A 13,779-nucleotide genomic window follows, 5' to 3' on the forward strand; every position below is an offset into this window, starting at 1 on the left:
TTGTTGATAGGCACTTAAGTTGTTTCTAACTCCTTGCTATTGTGAACAAAGCCATGATAAACATGGGTGTGCATATATCTGCTTGAGTGACAGTTATGGTCTCTTTGGGGTATATTTCCAGTAGTGAAATTGCAGGGTCAAATGGCATATCTGTTTGCAACTTTTTGAGAAAGTGCCATACCACAGTGGTTGCACCATTTTACACTCCCACCAACAGTGAATAAGCGTTCCAGTTTCTCCACAACCTCTCCAGCAGGCTCTAAATCTTACTGAAAGAAGATTGTCGTATTTTTCTCTCCGAGAGTGGTTGGGCTAATGGGTTCAAAACAGGATGTAAATTAGCAGTCAAGTGCTTAACGTCTTTGCCACCAAAACTCCTTAATTTTATGGTATATGAATTATATAAAATAAAACTTTTAAACAAACAAGCAAATCTATGCCTATAAACAAGCCCATGTTCATGAAAGAACAAAGCAGAGAGAGGTAGAAAGAAGAGAACAGACATAGGTGTCGGGACAGTGCTCAATGACAAGGTAGGAGGCTGAAGTTTGAATAAATGATACTGTTCAAGAAACTTTCAAGCAAAAATTCAAACTTTAAAATTTGTGTTTTTTGAATCATACAACAGCTTTAATAGAATGGCTTTATTTTTTAAAACTTATTGCCTTCAAATTAGTTTCAACTCATAAAGACAAATTCTCCATTAGGTTTTCAAGACTATAAGTTATAAGGAGAAGAAATAGTCCATTTTTCTCCCTTGTAGCCATTGGAGGATTTAAACTCCTGGAGACTTCTTGCCTTTGAGTTAGGAGCTAAACTCACTTTGTAGTACACCAGGGTTCCCGTTCTTTAAAAAGCAGTTTAATTAGAAAAAATTAAAAAGTAGGTCATCAGATGCAATTTTTCTTAATGTTTCTTTTTTGGGAGAAACTATACTCTGGAAACAGTGATAACATGGTTTCAAGCCAATATATGCCATTTACTAGCTAGTGACATTTGTTGTTGTTGTTGTTATGTGCCGTCGAGTCGCTTGCGACTCATAGCGACCCTATGTACAACAGCCCTAAACTCCGCTCTGTCCTGTGCCAATCGCATCATCTCTGACACACCCATCCCGATTACCCCAATCACTGAATCAATCCACCTCATAGGGGGCCTTCCTCTCCTGCACTGTCCCTCCACCCTCCCAAGCATGATGTCCCTCTCCAAGGACCTGCCTCTCCTTGCAATATGTCCAAAGTATGTTAGACGGAGCCTCAGAATCCTTGCCTCCAAGGAGTCACCCAGTTTGACCCTTTCCAGGATGAATCTGTTTGTTTTCCTAGCCGTCCATGGTACCCTCCATACCTTCTCCAGCACCACAGCTCAAAGGCATCAATTCTCCTTCTATCCTCCTTGTCATTGTCCAATTCTCTGATGCATAACAAGTGATCACAAAGACCATGGCCTGTATCAGATGTACCTTGGTCTCCAAAGAGACACCATTGCTCTTCAGTACTCTGGAGAGGTCTCTAAGAGCAGACTTTCCCATGGCAATACGTCTTCTAATTTCCTGGCTGCTGGTGCCGAGAACGTTGACTGTGGAGCCAAGCAAACTGAAGCTGTGAACAATCTCAATCTCTTCACCATCCATCCTGATGCTGCCAATTGGTCCAGTGGTGAGAATATTTGGATAGTTATTAATTTCTATAAGCTTCAGTTTCTCTTTCTGTGAAATGAGACACTAATACCTCTCTTGTGGTCTCAAAATACATGTAAACATGTTGTCCCTTGCAAGATGTAGATCTCAATAAATAGTAAACATTGGCAGAAGCAGTTGTTATAATAATCATCATCATATACAATGACAACTGTAGATTATTTATACAATAATATAAATATAAACATAAACATAAATATAAAGATAAAGATAAAGATATTATTTATTATATTATATAATTGTAAACTTATTTGCAGTGTGTTACTGAAAGATAATCCAATCGTAGTTACTTAATAGAGTTTTGTTTCTAGGCTTTACATCAGAATGTAGCAAAAAAGATTTTATTTGGAAATCTCTATTAATAGAAAATAGTACTAAATACACACAAATTAAAAAGAAAAGCAAGAAGTATTCACCTAAGGGTAAATAATAATGATTCTACTGTCAGCAGCTTCATCTTTCTTGGATGCCCAAATTAACATCCTAAGTACTAGCTGTCAGGAAATAAGGAGACACAGTGCACTGAAAGAGTCTGCAGTTAGGGACCTTTCCAAATTATTGAGAAGTAGTGATGTCAGTTTGAGGACTATGTTGTGTTTGATTCAGGCCATAGTCTTTCCAATTACTATCTATGCACCTGAGATCTGGACAATTAATAAGGATGACATAAAAAGTACTGATGTCTTTGAGCTGTGATGTTGGAGAAGAGCACTGAATATCTCATAGACAACCAAGAGCATGAATAAATACATCTTGCAAAGGGTGCAGCCAGAGTGCTCTTTGGAGGCAAGAATGATAAGGCTTCACTTCACATACTTTGTACATAATGCTAGGCAGTGCTATTCCTTGGAGAAGGACATGATGTTAGGAAGTGTGGAGGGTTGGCAAACGAGAGGAAGACCCTCAACCAAGTGCACTGACATGGTGACTGCTGCAAATGGGCTCTAGTGTGTTAGGAAGTGTGAGGATGGCGTAAAATAAGACCAGGTTCAAATCTTTCATTCAGAGGGTTGCTATAAGTTGTACTAGGCTTGATGGCACCTAACAACAACAACAACAACATTTAATTCAAATAATGAATCAATATAGGTAAGACAATAATATATACATTTAAAACTGACATAAATATTTTTACTATTGTATCACTTTGTAGCATATTATAGTGTAATATTTAAAATGCTGATTTTGTAGAATACTATTTCTTTTTGTAGAATACTTCTTTAACTTTGAACAATTAAGTAGCATGTATTTGCACATTTATTGCTCTTTGTTTTAAATTTTATACTGGTTTACTTCCAAAGTTTGTATACATTGTTTTTCACACCAGATCTTTTCCTTTTTCCTTTACCCCCGCCCCCTCATCCATCAAATTTTGCGACCACACTTATTATTCTTAATGCTCTTTTAATAGCTGTGAAGACATAAGATGGTAGTAGGTTACAAGGAACAAAACAACAGAAGAGCAGCATGAGATTTCTGTATTTTACAAGGAGATGAGGAAACTGCAAGCAGATGGACAAGCAGAGGCTGGCCCTTCTGCACCCATGATAGACTCAGCATTGAAAAACATAAGGCACAGAAAATGCAATTCAAAGAAGCACGAGGCATAATACAGTTAGTTGTGCTGCTGATTTTAAAGTTTTTATCTGCAGTGGAACACCAAGAACTCCCAAGTACTACGTTCATACTTTGCACCATGTAAAAAATCTCCCACACGTACCCCAAGAGACCATAGATTTTCCCCCCCTAGGAAAATTATGCCATAGACATTTTACACTATTGACACTAGACACAAAGCACAACACAGGAGGATTAAGTGAAATCCTATGTAATAACGAATCTGATCTCCAGTTCTCTTCTCTCTTTCTGCTCCTAGAATGTTTTCAGGAAAGAGATTTGAGGTTGGTTTCTTCTTGTTATCGAAGAGAGTCCCCAGGGCAAAGATTCTTTGATTCTATGTAATACCCACTCACTGGTTAATAAAACGCACACTTGGTATGTTATACCAGCAATCAAAACTTCTGTGCTCTATTTTTAACTATTCATGTAAATGCAAATAACAGCAGACTTCTGTGACTACCACCAATGTGAGAAATAAAGAAGAGAAAGAGAAAAGAGGACGACTTTATACAGCATGATTCACTTACCATTCACTGTCGTCAAACTGGAACTCATTCATAACTGACCCTTTAGTGGATTTTTAGTAGTCGTAAATTGCACAGGAGGAGATTGTCCATCTTTAACCCTCAAAACCCCTGGTAGATTCTGACTGCCTGCCATGGGCTGGCAGTGCAACTCCTCACCCAGTAGCTTACCAAAGCTTCTTACAGGATGATTGGGTGATACTATAAAAAAATCACTGCATAAATGTACCATTCAATAAATGACATTTTTTAAAAAACAGAGGTTTCATTTAACATAAAGGCTAAAAATAGGCATTTGCTACATTTACTCACCCAGGTATTTAAAATATTAATGAGCACCTTCTAATTTCCAGTCAGCAATTTACTAAAGTTAATTGAAGATGAATTAAAAGAGTTCCTTCTTAAAGTAGCTTGGAGACTAGAGGGAAAGAGAAATAAATGCATGAGTACAAAAGTAACCATTACAACAGAGTGTGATAGATGATAAAATAACAGAATTGACACAGTGTAAGGTATCATGGAGGAGAAAGAATCCTGTAGCTGTGTAGTCTGTTTCAAGAGCATAATTAAAACCTAATATTACACAAACTCACTAGTAATATTATATATGGAAGTGTGTGTGTGTGTGTGTGTGAGCGCTTAAATGTAAAACAAGAGATAAATTCTAATTAAAAATATCAAGTCAATTTTCTCTTTGAGATTTAAAAGTCTTATATGTGAAGCTTACTTCAAAGAAACTGTTATTCCATAGTAAGTTGCTAGCTAAGACTCCACTGATAACATTAGAGTCCTTTCAGGTTTGTCTGTGGTTGCATGATTGTTATTTTGTTCTGTACCTTCAAGTTGATAAAAAATTCATAGCAACTCTATGAACAACAGACTAGAACTTTACCCTATCCTGTGCCATCCTCATCATCTCTGGCATGCTGGAGCCCATTACAGTCCCTGGGTGTCTGTTTTGTTGAGGGTATTCCTCTATTTCCAATTCGGGGCTGTTTCTATGGTAGCATTTTAATAGTTGCAGATTTGACATGGAGTTTCAAACAAATTATATGAAAGGCTTTTGAGAATGTCACTCAATTAAACAATATTAACATATCAACAGGTTTACCAAGTTGTTAATGGGCACAATTTCACATTCTTTTTTTTTTTAAAGTTAGTGTTGTTTGGTTTTTTAAAAATTTATTTTATTTTTAGTGTGTGTGTGTGTGTGTGTGTGTGCCGTCAAATCAGATCTGACTGGTACAGGAGGAGATGGTTCCTCCTTCTCCAGCAAAGCATCTGGTGGATTTGAACCACACACCTCTGGGATTGCAGTGCAGCTTCTTGCCACTAGGCCACCAGAGCTCGCCACAATTTCATATTCTTAAGAAGTATACTATATAGATATAATAAACACATTATTTTAAAATAATCACATTTTATCTTCCATCAAGGACACATATTAAGCAACTGCCTAAATAATAGCATTTTTGGATGGTTTTCTTCTATATTAAACCCTTACATGTCTATTATTTTGCCCTAGTAAAATTCCTAGAGTAGATGTCTATCATACAGGGACCTATTTTACATTACAATTAAGAATTTGCAATAATCTCAGGTAGGGTTTTACCTTGATTTTTCCAAAGCATCTTTATTTTCATTGGTATTATCAATGGTTTTGTTGTTGCTGTTAAGTACCTTGAAGTTGGAATCAACCCACAGCTGACTCTCAAGCAAATTTTCAGAGGCAGTGAAAGAGATTGCTCATCTTTCTCCCACAGAGAAGGTAGTGGATTCTAACTGAGGGCCTTTGAGTTGGTAGTGAAACACCTTACCATTAGGCTACCAGAGTTCAGTGGTGGTGGTGGTGGTTGTTAGGAGGCTTTGAGTTGAATACATCTCATTGTGACCCTATAAACAGCAAACCTGAACCATGTCCTAACCTGTACTAGCTTAATTATCTCTGATATACTAGAGTTTATTTCTGAAGAGGGAATCTTAATCTCCTTCACTGACCCTCTATCTTTCCAAGCATGATAGTCCTCTCAAAGAAAAAAAAAGAAAAAAGCCTAGCCTGGCTAAAGTTTTGCCCTCTTTGCCTCCAAAGAACATTCTGGTTGTACTTTTTTTTTGTCTTTTTTTTTTTTTGTCGTCAGTAGAATGAAAGAGAAGTAGTCGTAGGCTTGCAGAATAAAACTGAGCACATCAGCTACTCGAGTCACGGGAGTTAAACCATTGTCCCTATATATCTGCTTGCTGTTTTGGTAGTCCATGAGATATTCAGTACTCCCAGCATCACAACTTAAAGGCATCAATTCTTCTTCTATAATTCTTTTTCATTGTTCAGTTCTGATTTGAAGCAGGTGATAGAGAAGACTCTGGCCTGAGTCAGTCACACCTTACTCTTCATATTAACATCATTGCTTTTCAGTATTCTGCAGGGGTCTCTTAACAGTCGACTTTCCCAGTGCAATACAACTCCTGATTTCTGGATTACAGGTACCAAGAAAGTTGATCTAAGCAAGATGATATCATTGACAGCTTCAATCTTCCATCTACCATAATGCAGATGACACAACCTTATTAGATGAAAGTTAGAAGGTCTTGTTGCAGAAGACCAAGGACTTCAGCCTTCAGTATGGTTTGCATCTCAACATGAAGAAAACAAAGTTCCTCAGCATAGGACCAACAGTCAGCATTATAATGGATGGAGAAAGAATTGAAGCTGTCAACGATATCATCTTCTTTGGATCAACAATCAGCACCCATGATACCAGCAGTCAATAAGTCTGGACATGTAATTGCATTGGGCAAGTCTGCTGTCAGGGACCTCTCCAGAGTGCTGAAGAGCAGTGATGTCAGTTTGAAGACTAAGGTATGCCTAGTTCAGGCCATGGTCTTTCCAGTCACCTGATACACATTAGAGAATTGGGCAATGCATAAGGATGACAGAAGAATTGATACCTTTCAGTTGTGGTGCTGGAGAAAAGTACTGAATATTCCATGGACTGCTAAATGAATGAACAAAAGTCTTGGAAAGGGTGCAATTCAGAGTGCTCCTTGGAGCAAGGATGGTAAAGTTTTGTCTTTCATGTTTAGGACATGTAGCTAGGAGAGGCTATTCATTGGAGAAGGACATCTTTCTTGGAACAATGGGAGTGGTCAGTGAAGGAAAGCAAGACACTCAGTAAGAAGGATTAACACAGCGATTTCAGCAATAGGTTTGGGTGTTTCAGAGATGGTGAGGATGGCACAGGATAGGGCAGAGTTCATAAGGTTGCTATGAGTAGTATTCAACTTGACAGCACCTAACAACAACAAAATCTTGGAGGAAGTGCAACCAGGGTGTTTCTTAGAGGCAAGAATGGTGGAACTTTTTCTCACATACTTTGGGTATATTGTCAGGAGTCACCAGTCATTGGAAAATGATCATTCTTGGAAATGTGGAGAGTCAGAAAAAGAGGAAAAATCCTTAATGAGACAGATTGATACAATGACTGCAAAAATAGGTTTGTGCATAGCCGAGATCCTGAAGATGGCATAGGATAGGGTAAAGTGTTGATCTGTTGGTCACTCTGATTCAGAATCAAGTGAATGAAATCTAAGAACAACATAAACAGTGGAAATCCTAGAATCTGCTTATACAGTGGTCATTTTGTTATATTGTAAAACAACTTAGATGGTAATTTATAAATGTAGCAACTGGACTGAGAATTATAATTATTTACATAGAAAACCTGTCTAAATAGTGAACCAAATTTTTCTGGCATATTTTAGGTATGAGAGTATTCTCTAGAGACTAGCCTGGGTATATTTTTTTTTCTACTGAGAAGAACTTAACCATTGTCTTATACTAGGGAACATTTCCAACCTAATCTTCTCCTGCATATTAGTAAATTCTACTTATTCAACATCCTCATACCTTTCTATCTGACTTTCTTCCAAAGGAGAACTGGGCAATTACTTGATGAATTTAATGAATTCATGAAATCAATCTGGATCATTATGGAAAAATTGCTTTTCCTATAAACATAGGGAGAGATTGCTTATTTAATAGTTTCTGTTTACACTGTAAGTTTTCATTTTACTCTACAGTACTTTTTCTCAAAAGTTGGATAAAATGATGCTTCTATTAATGCTAAAAAAATTGATCTTAAGGGTCATGAAATGAGTCAGCAGATCTTATTTATTAGGTTTATGAGAGGAGATTAATCTTCCGTAAATAATCAAGTAACTCAAGGAACACATAAACTACTAAGCAAAAGTTTATTTAGGCATGCACTATTTGCATCAAATTATATATACAACTTAACAACTTCTTAGCTTTTCCCTTAATGTTGCACTTTATAGCAAGTTTTTACAGCTATTTTAACAGTGCAGTCAGCTTAATTGAAAGAAACAAGAGTGATTCAGCTTAGTCTTCAACTGTGATCGGTATTACCAAAAGACAGTGCAATCTGTCCTTTATGAAAAAAAATCTCCTTTCTAGCCAAAGCTCAAGAATGTGCCTATCAGTGTGCTATCTATTAATACATGTGTCTCTCATTTTATATATATTATTATAAACAAATAACACTCAAATAGTGAGAGTGATTATTCAAATTTTCAAAAATAATTTGTTAGTGATGACTTAATTTGTCTTAAACTCAAAAGCAGGAAGCTTAAGAACTTAAGCTTTTACCTTCTTATTGAAATTCAGGTCTCTAAAATGTAGTAAGAAGCATCAACCTATACCATTTAATTCTTGATATTCTCTAATCACTTAGTCGAATGAATGCTTTCTGAATGCTGTGGTGTGTTGTACCTGCTATGTTAAACATCTGTGCACTGTGTAGCAGATGTCTTGCTGCAGGACATAAGGCTCAAATCATCACCGATAACTAAACAAATTTGCTTGCTGCGGTAGCAATAGTAACATTGTCTAAAACTTTAGATCCTCTTTGTACCATAGTTGGATTCTTATCCACACTCTCATCTAATATACTTCACTCCCAGATGTGCTATTTTACTTTTTACTCTTACTGCACATATCCTAACCTGACATCTGGAAACAGCCTGAAGGCTGTCTGCTCTCCAGATTGCAGGTTGGTTCCAGTGATTGTACTAATCACATCTCTTTGCTGCAACTGTTGAACAGAAGAACAAAATCTGCTAGACTTTTCTCTTTGCACTATAGTGGAAACTGGGTAAAGAATGAAGACATTGCTTATCTACTCTGCTAAAAAGGTGTTGTTATCTATAACATTTATTAAAAATTATTCTAAATGTAAATTTAAAATAAAAGTAGTTACTCTGGGGAAACTGTTCCTTACTATTACAAGATCATGGTGTTAAGGAAGAATACTGAATATACCATCTTTTGCCAAAAGAACACATATGTCTTAGAAGTGTAACCAGAGTATTAGATTTCTTAGAATCAAATATGGTGAGACTTCATCTCACATATTTTAGGCATGTTATGAGGAGAGTTCAATAACTGGGAAAGGACATCATGCTTGAAAAAGCAGAAAATCAGCCCGGAAGAGTAAGACCTCCAAGGAGTTGGACTGACATAGTGATTGCAACACTCGACTTAAGCACAGCGGAGAGTGTGAGGATAGTGACGGGTCAGAAAAGGATTTTGTTGTATTGTAATCTTATCAGTTGTGTTCTAATATGACAAAGATGAAGTTATTAGGAGTTAGAATCAACCCCATAATAATCAGTTGACTTATGAATTTAGACATCTTGCCGTTCTCTGGGAACATTTCTATAATTTCTTGAATAAGAAGCCATCATCACACAATTAAGTACACAGCACAGAATTTGGAAATTTAAGAGTTATAACTTGTTATTACAGGCTGTCAAACTGGAACCACTTCATAATTGACCCTTCCAGCCAGTTTTCAGAAGCTGTTTCAGAGGCGATTGCTCATGTCTCTTCTGCAGAGCAGCTGGTAGATTCAAACGGAACGTCTTTGGGTTAACAGCTCAACTCCTTACCACCAAACTACCAAAGCTCCCTAAGAATTATAGGGGAAAATTAAAACATAAAATAAATACCAGTCATAATCTGGGGTCATTTTCCATAATAATTCAAATACCATGTGTTGATAGGTGTGTTGAGTAAACGATAACTCACTGAGATTTCACCACCTCCACCATGCTCAAGGACCTTGTAGCAGGCAGCACTGCACTGTGTCTATCCTTCTATTGAGGGTCTTCTTCTCCTTTGCTGACCCGCTACTTTTTTAAGCATGTTGTCTTTTTCCAATGACTGATACCTAATGACTCAACAGTAACAGGTGGCATAGTGGTTGAAATGTTTGTCTGCTCATCTCAGGGCTGGTAGTTGGAACCCAAAAGTCACTCCTATGCAGAAAGATGAGGCTCTTGAGGTCAAACGCAGGACAAATCATTGAAAAGGTAGAGATTTACAGCATTGGAAACCCTAACAGGCAGTTCTATTTTGCCCTATAAGGTTGCAATGAGTCAGAATTAACTTTTTCAGTGGAATAAATACTAAATATTAAGTATTGTGCTTCTCATTTAAATATCTTGCAATTTCTCATTTAAATACATGCTGCCCAAGAACAAGGTCAACTTCACCGATGGAAATAAGATAGACTGGGAAATACAGATTTAGTCTGGGGGTGGGGGGAAGGTGGAAGATTATTTTTGAATGCCAGAAAGTGTTCAGAGGTGGGAGACGAGCTTTTATAAGTGACAAAAGTTCGTTTCTATGAAAAAGGGTCTCAGACAATGAGATTCAAGGTATAAAAGCCGCAACAACCTCCAATTCTGAGGGAGCTAACCTGTAAACCTGTAGTCTGTGGGAGTCATGCTCTATTTAAAGAAATCAATCAATTTGTTCCTGTCCTCGAATCACTACAGAGCTGGTCCACTGCTGGAAAAATGCCAGCAGAGGCGTGCTTTAAAGCAGCATTCAGGTTTCTAGGGTAAGTCAAAACTGATGTGACGTGTTCCTGACTGGCTGCATCTGGAAGGACTTCGTTCCAGGGGATGTAAAATGTTGGTTTGCTGGTGGAAGGAGATTTAAGGTCAGGAACAGGAAAGGTTAAGCATTGCTCTCAAGGTCAAACTCGGGACAAATCATTAAAACATGTAGCCTAACATCTCTAGAGTAAACCTTTACCCTCAAAAACATCTCCGTTCAACTCTTTACCACTGAGACTGAAGGAAGTGATTGCAGACCCTTCGGAGGCTGTAAATTGCTTGGGCAGAGATTTGCCCATCTTTCTCTAGCAAAGCTGCTGGTGAGATTTCAATCTTCAGAGAAGTTTTGCCGTTTGGGTAGATCCCTAGGAACTAGGCCACTAGAGTACCTTGTAAAGCATGGTTAAACTCTTACCCCTTTACTCTTTCTACTCTCTTTTTGTCTTTCCCCAATGCAGATTCTTTTTCTGTGGGGCAAATCTGCTTCGTGAAATTGTGGGCAAACTGACCTCTAGACTGGTTCACAAGCTCACCCGGAAGGCTGTTCCAGTAACTCTCCACTTAGATTTCCCTCTCTGACATCACCACATTTCTAGCCACCCAACCAAAAAAGAGGCACTGCAAAGGATACGCAAATATGAGAAGGAGAGGGGGACTCGAGTCACCTTATTTTAAATGTTTTCAGAAAGGTTGTTCACGTCATTTCCAGATTCCGGGAGCAGATAATCTCCAAGGTATCACTCAAGAGACGGGACTTTTTCCTTTCGCCTCTCTTCTACATGCCTCAGTGGAAGGCGAGGGAGGAGACCCAAGAAGCGAACGTAAAGGGAGGGCGAAAAGTGAGATAAGAAAGCAGAGAAAGGGGTTCTGAAGGCATAGTTATGGAAGCTAGAAGAGAAGAGTGTTAGGGGTGGCAGAGAGCCCCTGTGCCCGCCCTGCGCGTTACGATTCCGCCGGGACGCAGCGCCCAAGTCCCGCCGTGCGCGGCGTCTCCACCGCCAGAGAGCGGCTCTTCGCCAGCCCGTGGCCGGTGCCCCGGATGGCAGCCCTTGGCAGTCTGCGCCTCAAGACTGGGGACACCTTGTTTGCTCCACACAGCTGCAGGATAGCGCTCCGGGTGAGTGTGTGGGTTTGCAGCAGGCGCGCAGGTGGGGAAGGGGAGCGGCAGGAAGGCGAGCGCTCACTGTCTTGTACAGAGGAGGGAAGCCAGTGAAGGCGGGCACCTAATTCATTTCCAGACACTTCTTAGGAGCAAACGAGTAGCTTTGAAATTCAAGAACTGTCCTCTTCCAATCTGCCTGCAACCCGAGGGGAAGTTATGGGAAGCAGACGTCGTGCTGGGCGGAGCTGGGGGGGTCTGCGACCGAGGGGGCGCGGAGCGGTGTCCAAGCCCGTGACACTTCACTTGGGGCGCAAGCATCTGGCGCTTCCTGTCTGGTGGATGGGAAAAGATAGGGCTTGGCCAGAATCTGGGACTGGAGGGACAGGAGGATTTTCAAATACATTTCGGAGAAAAATTATCTGACAGGAGGAGCAGAGGGAGTCATAGACTGTAAATCGGTTGCAGTTTTCCAACTTGTGTTCCCACGGGTACTAAGCAGTGAAGTAAACGGGTTATAGGGCGCTTTCACCTCTGCCTTCAACGTGCTTAAGTAGCTGCAGGTCTGCCCAGGGAAGGATAGGCTGTTGGCGCCTTCCTATTTGCTGGGGTGGTTGAAAAGAGGAGACATGGGGGCAGGGGTGCTGGGGGTGCGCTAGAGGGGTGGAGAAATCCTAGTGGCCACCAGACTTTATTTGAATGAACAGGTTTCCTGGCTTCAAAAAGGACTAAGAGAACAACATCTGTGTACCCAGAAAGTTAAGGATAATTAAATAAAAGGAGATGAGGAGAACAAATACCAAAACTGCAATTTCATTTGTCTCAAAATGCTGGATTTAATTAGAATAGTTATGCCCGTTTGCACAAAAGACTACTTAATGAGACACTGAATGGCAACAGAAACTGCACATCAGGGTTCTCAATGATGATCTATGGAATAATCCTAGGGAAGACTTGGCTTGGATGTGAAGTATTCCTCAGACACCAATGTGATTATAATAGAATTAAGCCTATCTGTTAAGCCAGCAGTTAATGTGACATAAGTAAATGACAGTTCCCACCCACTTTTATAGAATATTTATGTAATCATTATGGTTTGATTACATTATAATGTGTAGTGGTAAGGGGTTGTGCTGTCAATCCAAAGTCACGAAGCTGGAATTCACCAGCTGCTCCCAAGGAGAAAAATGAGCTCTCTCCTCCCTTAACAATCTACAGCCTCTGAAAACCAGCTTGAGGGGCAGCTGTAAGCTCCAACTCGGTGGCACTTAAAAACAATATAAAAAACCAGGAAAAAGAAGCATTCAAAATGGACTTCCCTTGGGTTCCATTTAAAAAGTTATGATTTTTAATTGGATTATCAACAGTCTAGTGATACTTCTTTGATAGGCTGCATTTATCTGAGTGGTGAGAAGTGGCCTTGACTTCCTTGCTGGTGTGCGCATGCAACAGCAAGCCAAACTTAAAAGACCTCAGGCTTCTGCTCTGTTACAAATTTAATTTCTCCTCCTATACCCTTTCTTTTTCTCTCCTCAAACTCCCAAGCAGGTTCACGTATCACCACTTGGTGTTTTCTACAAAGAAAGTTATATTTCTTGACCACTCCCATTCGCAGTTCAAAGCTGTACAAGATCTATCTTGTTAGTGAAAGTTGCAATTCATTGTTTTCAGTCAGAAGTGATTGTGATTTGAGTAGGCTGTTCATTAGAATGTTATTTAGAATAGGTATTATGCTTGCCTTCTCAGATCTAAAAAACAAAATAAACCCCTTACTTTTAGTCCAAAAATTTTTAACGTATTTTCTGAATTTCTTTGGTTAAGTGATCAGCCTAGGATGAGCATAAACATGAATAGGTTTAAGGCATATCCAGAAGTTCTTCTTTAATAATAATCAAAGACCTGTATTTGTTGAAATGAAG

This window comes from Elephantulus edwardii, unplaced genomic scaffold (assembly GCF_000299155.1).
Source record: "Elephantulus edwardii isolate Elephantulus edwardi_28Jun2011 unplaced genomic scaffold, EleEdw1.0 scaffold00136, whole genome shotgun sequence".
Taxonomy (NCBI): domain Eukaryota; kingdom Metazoa; phylum Chordata; class Mammalia; order Macroscelidea; family Macroscelididae; genus Elephantulus; species Elephantulus edwardii.